Source organism: Priapulus caudatus, unplaced genomic scaffold (genome assembly GCF_000485595.1).
Source record: "Priapulus caudatus unplaced genomic scaffold, Priapulus_caudatus-5.0.1 Scaffold226, whole genome shotgun sequence".
NCBI classification, from domain to species: Eukaryota; Metazoa; Priapulida; class Priapulimorpha; order Priapulimorphida; family Priapulidae; genus Priapulus; species Priapulus caudatus.
This window is the reverse complement of record NW_014577287.1, coordinates 331,254-338,827: the sequence shown is the minus strand read 5'-3', so window position 1 is coordinate 338,827 and position 7,574 is coordinate 331,254.

Genomic DNA, 7,574 nt, shown 5'->3' with positions numbered 1-7,574 from the left:
GTGTGTGTGTGTGTGTGTGTGTGTGTGTGTGTGTGTGTGTGTGTGTGTGTTTGTGTGTGTGTCTGTGTGTTTGTGTGTGTGTGTGTGCGCGCGCGCGTGTGTGTGTGTGTGCGTGTGTGTGCGTGCGTGTGTGTGTGCGTGCGTGCGTCCGCGTGTACGTGCATGCGTGCGTGCGCGGTGTGTGTTCATATATTACACATGTGCGATCGCGTGCGCGCGCGTGCGCACGCGATCATATTCCTACGCGTGCATAGACTGATATGTATATACGCACACAGCTATACACACGTCTGCACCATCGCCCATATTTCGGGTGATACTCCATTAGGAGTCATTACTCATTAATGGTCATAATAACATATACATATGGTCAGGAGTAAGATAATATAGGTCCTATATTATCTTACTCCTGATATGGTCATGGTCATATATTAGTTTGTGGTTTAATGTCATTTGGGTTAAGGTTAGGGTTAGGGTTAGGATTATCAATCATTAATCATTAATCATTGATGATATCAAAGTTGGGAACACTCCTAATGGAGCGTTAGCCCATATTTCTGTAAGGAGTAGTACTGTACGACTGCATTGAGTCGTCGTAAATAGTTAAAAACTAGAGCACTCGGAGAGCACAGACCTCCGCCAAGGCAGCTCAATTCTCTCACTGTGAAAATTTTTATTAATTAATTGGATCCGGATCACCACCAAAATGTAATCAATTCTATGTTACCCCATTTCTGACCTATCCTGAAAATTTAATTAATTAATTGATCCAGATCACCACCAAAATCTCATCAATTCTAAGTTAGCCCATTTCTGACCTATTCTGAAAATTTTATGACAATCCGTCCATTATGGCCCTGTCACACTAGAGCGTATAGCCTTAACGTATGCCGAGCGAATGAATTATTTTGGAAAAGCCATCATACGCTGGCATACGTCGACCCGGGCACCTATAAAAAATCAGGATTTTTGTGGATTGGTCGTATACATAACGTATACACAACGTATGTCCAACGTATGTATAGTGTATCATTAACTTATAAATAACTTATGGGAGCGTATCCGAGCGTATGGTGAACGAGTTCCTGGCGTTCTCGACGAATGGCCAGCGTATGGGTAGCGTATGAGTAGCGTATGTGCAGCGTGTTCGGCGTGTCACGAACGATCACGTGACGTACCAGGATAAATACCGTGCCGGCGGTGCCGCTCTCGTCATAAATCAATAAAGCATCTACCATGCCGCCCAAGCGATTGTATGCCCCTTCCAGTGGCCGACGGAGAGCAAAGATAACCCATGCACAACCAAAACCATCACCACCACCTGCGGAACAGCCAGACCAGCCTGACCAGCGTGACCAGCCTGACCAACCAGACCAACCTGACCAGCCTAACCATCATCCTACCGGCCATACACAGTCCATGTCAAGATCCAGTTAACCTCGCTCACCCACTCCTCCGTCCCGTAAAGGTTCTGTCGTTTCTGTTGCCTCCAACTCCAGGAAGCCCAATGACCAGGCAAAGAATAGAGGGCTACGAAGATTGTTTTTTAACTTACAGTAGAACAGGAGGAGAGTATGCTGGAGTTCTTGCAAGCAAATCCAATTATCTGGGACTCGCCCGCAACGCGCCCGCAACGCGCCCGCAACACGCTCACAGTACGCCAAATGAACGCTAGCTGTACGGTAGAAACACGTTAAATACGTTACTCCGTCGCCAGGCATACGTACAATACGTCTGAATACGTCAAGATACGTTGCAAATACGTCCAGTATAAGTTAGAAGTAAGTTACTCAATCGTTGTCAATACGCTAGGTGTACGTTACACCCTCAGCCGACGTATCTCGACGTATGAATAACGTACCTCTAACATACCTCTAGCGTATGTCAACGTATGTCTAACGTACTCACAACGTATCTATAACGTATGCCTAACCTATGAATTATACGTTGTCTATACGCTGAAAGTTTTGAACAACCCAAAACATTTTTTCTGTCTCGGCGTACCTCGACGTACGACAGCGTATCACAGCGTGCTGTTGACGAATACTAACGAACTATTGCTAACTAATACAACTTATGCCTAACGTACTCCTAACGTATATCAACGTACACCAACGTATTGGCAAAAAATCTCATACGCTGGCATACGTTAAGGCTATACGCTCTAGTGTGACAGGGCTATAACTTTTTCAGTTAGGCTGCACACGCCTAACAAACCAACAAACACACGTACGCCGGTGAAAACACAACATCCTGCCAACCCCTTGTATTGGCGGAGGTAAAAACAAGTCTTTATAGATAAAGAGTCCCGTGAGATGCCTAGGTGTCAACACAAGTTCACGCCATAATAATAATGATTAATATCAGCAGCTGTGGTGGACTGCAAGTTGCTTTCGAATGGCACATATGAAAATCTTCAACTCTTGGATTTCAAACTTCACTCAAAGACGCCTTCTGTTAAAAATCATCCCCGTTTTTCATATGCCTCTTGTTTTTACACTTGCGATAGGCAATAGCTCATCCGGAATTATAAACTTAATGTATTTATATGCACCTGTCAACGCGCTTGTGGGGCCTGAAGAAGTATAATCCCTAACCGATGCCGAGAAGTCACTCTATATCACTCTAGATTATATCTAGGGAAAAATGTATTTTGTTGTTCAAGAATAGAGATCGTCTATCTAAGTCTTCTAAAATAGGGATCTCAGATTTCTACCAAATAGTTTTTACGATGTTTTTCGGGTTGGCCCTACCATGGGAAATAATCATGTGCATATCTGGGTAGCAGTGAATGATAATAGACCTGTATTGATTAGTGATTGACCAGTCGTTAGATTGTAAAAAAATTTGTATGTATATCACTGAAGTATCGCAAATTTTGTAAACTAATAGTTGTGGAAGGTGTATATTGTCAAATATCACATATAATTCGCATTTTCGAAAGTTCACCAGCACGCGTTTTCTCCCAGAAGACGTGAAAGTGAAATTGAGAGCTCATCTCTTACACCCAGTACTCGTCCCTTACCCAGCCAGTGAATTTCACCTGATATAGGAGTTTCAATGAAATACTAACAGAAAAGCGTCGCGAAAAATGATTCTAACGCTATACCTGCGGGTGGTGAGGATCGGCAACACCACCTGGTGGTACGATTTGACAACTCACGATGCGGGGATAGGCGGTGTTCAATGATTGATCTACCCGGGGGGTTTCACGAGAGCCGAAGATCACGACACTAATATATGGATGAGCTTATAATATCAGCAGCTGCCGCTCTTACGTTATCTGTAAACGCTTCCTTAGTTTTTATTGTAAACAGATCAGGGTTCAGTCTAATCATTTTTAAGCCCACGTCGGTAAAATATGCTTTGTTGATATACATTCCAGATGATTGGCCTCTATGATGTTTGGGAACGAGAGAAGGTTATAGTTCGGTTAAAGGGGAAGGTTGACTGATCTGTACGTATACGTGTTGTTCTCTTGGATTATTTTCTTTCTTGGACTGACTACGCTTACTTTTATTGAGATAAATTTTAAGAAGTGTGTGCGTGCGTGCGTGCGTGTGGCGCGCTCATTCTTCTCAGAACAAACACATTACCGACGAAGCGGCGTACGGTGCAACCGATGGAAGGAGTGCGATGGGTGCCGACGCATGAGGATAGTTATCCACCCATGTAGTAATCTCGCTGACTCCGTGTGAACTCGCTTGCTGCTGCTGCTGCTGCTGCTGCTGCTGCTGCTGCTGCTGCTGCTGCTGCTGCTGCTGCTGCTGCTACACGCCACTGATGTCCGGGTTGCCTTGTCAAGTGTCGTGGTCGTGTGTCTGTGTGACGACATGAGTAACGTTGACGAGTAGAAGGCGCGTGTCTTCGCTCCCTGATCCCGACAACCTACCTACTGTGTTCTCTCTCTCTCTCATACCCTCGCTCTGCCTCTGTTTCTCTCTCGCCGCGCGCTCTCTCTCTCTCTCTCTCTCTCTCTCTCTCTCTCTCTCTCTCTGCCCCATCTCTCTATCTATTCCTTTCGTTTTCCTTCTTTTCCCAAAAAAAGCAAGTTCCACCAGGACGCTTGCCGTGTATCGCTCTCCTCTCTCCACTCCGCTTCTCTCTGGATTTTCCTTTCCTAACTGTTTCAATTCCTCAAATTGTATGTGGACTTGTGGTGTTTTCGTTCCTATATAGTAGTGAACCTATGGCAGAGAGACAGAAACAGCAATGGGTTTCGCTAGCTTATAGCGGCAGTACACACAAACCGCAACTCGCGTAGCGGCTCTGCGTCATTGACGAATCCAAGGATAAGTAAAAGGAATTAACAGCCGTCACAAGGTTGTGGAAAGTTGTGTACAGGAATCATATCAGGACGTGAGGTTCTTCTAAGATCCGGAAGTCAAAGTCGGATGCTCTATACTGCGATAATTGCATCCATAAATGCTCCAAAGTATATACGGGGCTTTTGCACAAGAATCGCATATGAAACTTTCGGATCTTCGCATCGGGGACGAATGCGTAGATTAGAGATATCGCTCTTGAGTCAAGATCTGCATATCAAGATGTGAAGCGTATTCATCAGCATGATTAACACTGAGTGATGCTGGCCTCTCGTTATAGTTGGACGCAAGATGAGAACGCATCCTTACTAAGCGTTACTATACACTACGCGTTAATTAGAGTGCAATTAGAGTGACTTCACAGCCTCTGAGAGCTGCGAGCTAATGTTGAAATTTCACACTCACGCGACGAGGGTGAATCAGCCAACAGACTCCATTATGAAACCCAAAGACAATCTGCTTCCCAACGGCAACGTACAACACTACTACGATGGGTAGGTCCAAGATCAAACTCACCCGATGTTAACCACGTGGAACTATCCTTTCGTACCATGTCGCTTTCGTATGTAGTTAGTATCGGTTCCCGTATAAAGGTCGATAATTTTATGCAAAATGAAAGATATTTAGTTGCCGTTTGTTTGCTAATAAACGCGTAAATGGCGTGTAAACGGTGCGAGTGTTTGTGGGCAGGGTTCGTATAACGTCATAGGCCACAAAGTAATAGTGAAAACATTAATTCAGTGAATGCCGCGTTTACTCAGTTTGCTAGTATGTAGGAAATCCTACCACAACATCTGTGAAGGAAACAGCTGAAATTTCACCCTTCCATGGATAATTTCATTTCACGGGAACGCTTTCATCACGTCCGGACTTAATAATTTAATATAAAATTGTCGATTATTGCTCGGAGGTAAAAGTTGCGAGTTTTCTCTGTTTCGCGTTAATGACTGCAACCATCCTGCGTGCTCTTCATGCCGCTAGGTGGCGTGTCGGCTGTAGTAGAATCAAGAAGTCGTTAATATAGTATACTGTAGCTTGCATATTGTATCCATTATATGCTATCTACATATACTATCTATCTTGTATATTTTACTTGTTACATCGTATAACGAGTAGCAACTCATTTCAAAATGAATACTGATGCACAATCAGGCATGTGTATTCTTGGCCTGTATAGAAACAACGATATTAGACAACGATGTTAGTGAACAAAAACATTGCTAGAAGGACGCCATAGAAATCCTCACGCGTCCAACCATGTCTATATAAGCTGTTCATTTCTATTGAATAACGTTCGAATACCATTTAAAGCAATGGCGGCCTCACAAATGAGGAATTAAACTGTGTAAACGGTGTAAATTTTGCAGCATCGAGTTTTGCGAGTTTCACGAGGCCACACGGTGAGGCGGACTCTCCCTCTCCATCTCCATCTCCATCTAACCCTTCTCGTTAGTCGGCTCCGCCTGGTCGAGGCTCGCTTGTAACAGCCGAACTGCGAAAACAATTCTAGTGTGTTTATTTTTGCGCCTTCTACGGCTGGGTAGCACGCACACACGCGGCACTGCACAGAACACGTGCACGGTAGCACGCACACACGCGGCACTGCACAGAACACGTGCACGGTGGCAAGGCAGCGGCATTTAAATGCTTACATAAGATCGTTGTCACGTAACGTACGGGCGACGTCAGGGGCGTGTGCAGGATTTGTACCAGGGGAGGGGGTCTAACCGTAACCCAAACTTGTAAGCACGCGAAGGGGGGTCCTCCCCTCCCCCAGAAAATTTTGGAAATTAGACCCCCTTAGATGGGTTTTCTGCGCGAGCAGGGGAGGTTCGGACCCCCCTCCCCTTGTACACGCCCCTGGACGTAGTGAGCTGTTGTCGGGAGCTGTGTGTGTGTGTGTGTGTGTGTGTGTGTGTGTGTGTGTTTGTGTGTGTGTGTGAGTGTGTGTATGTGCGTGTGTGTGTATGTGTGTGCATATGCATGCCTGTGGCATAAGTTCATAATAATCTATGTAAATATACGAGCGTGGAGAGAAAACGTCGAATTTTTATCGAACATCGCGTATTTCCTCTCGAAGTGTATACGCTGTCGGCTCAAGAACATAGAAATCTACGGTTTACTCTGTAACTTTTTGACTGTACAGAGAGATTTACAAACTGTTATTACCTAATGCGTCGTTGGGGATTTACCATGTGCAGTAGAAAAACGAACTTTACACGGAGAAAAGTTTAAAAGGCAAATATATTTTCTATGATTGCATAGACGCACTCACGAAGTGTTCATATTGCGGTTATGTAATTAATAATAACCTGGCATTTGTTTTACAAAGTGTTACCGGATAACATTATATAATGGATAACATTGCATCACAGATCTTGCCTCGGCGACCCTAGCTCACCCTCTGTCTCATTGGTTGTGATATTCATGGCTGCAAAATGTCATTAGAGCTCTGTGAACCCGTTTGTTCCAGCGTGGTAATATGCCGGCAAACAGTTTTATTTGCTTAGTCAAAAAGCGGCGTCTGCTTCTCATAGTAATACTTATTTTTTGGCTTTATGCTACTATTTTTTCTAAATAACCAATGTTGTGTTGATGCTACTTGCATTAATTCTCCACCGTCCCTCTAAAATTTGTTATTGAATATTTGTGGGTGCACATTAATGCTGCAGTGCATTACCAGGATAAAATGCACTTTCCTACTGATGCTCCGCCCGATTTTTTTTGCATTCATCAATGCTATACCAAGGCACGGTAGAATACGCTGTATGAAACACGTAGATTTTTGCAGACACGTGCGCGTGTATATACTCTGCAATAACTCACCAAAGACTGACGAGTTTACTCAGTAAATATCACACTGAAAAAAACACGTTTTACACGCGTTTCTATCCTTTATTACCTTCACGGATTTTACAAGTGATGTATGAATTGTGAGACATCTATAGGCGATGCACAAAACATACCGTATTAACAAATCACAGTGCACAGAAGTTGCGTGCACCCTAAATGGGTTTACTCGTGGGACAATATACGGGCAAAACAGGAAATGCAAAAAAGTTTCTCACAGTGAAGAATTAGGTCATGCAGCGCATAATATTATATATATATATATATATATCGTATGTACACGGTATACGTCTTCTATACGCGTAGCCGCGTAGCTGTGTGTGTGGCGGTGGACATACGTGCGTGCGTGCGTGCGTGCGTGCGTGCGTACGTACGTGCGCGCGCGATATTGCACACACA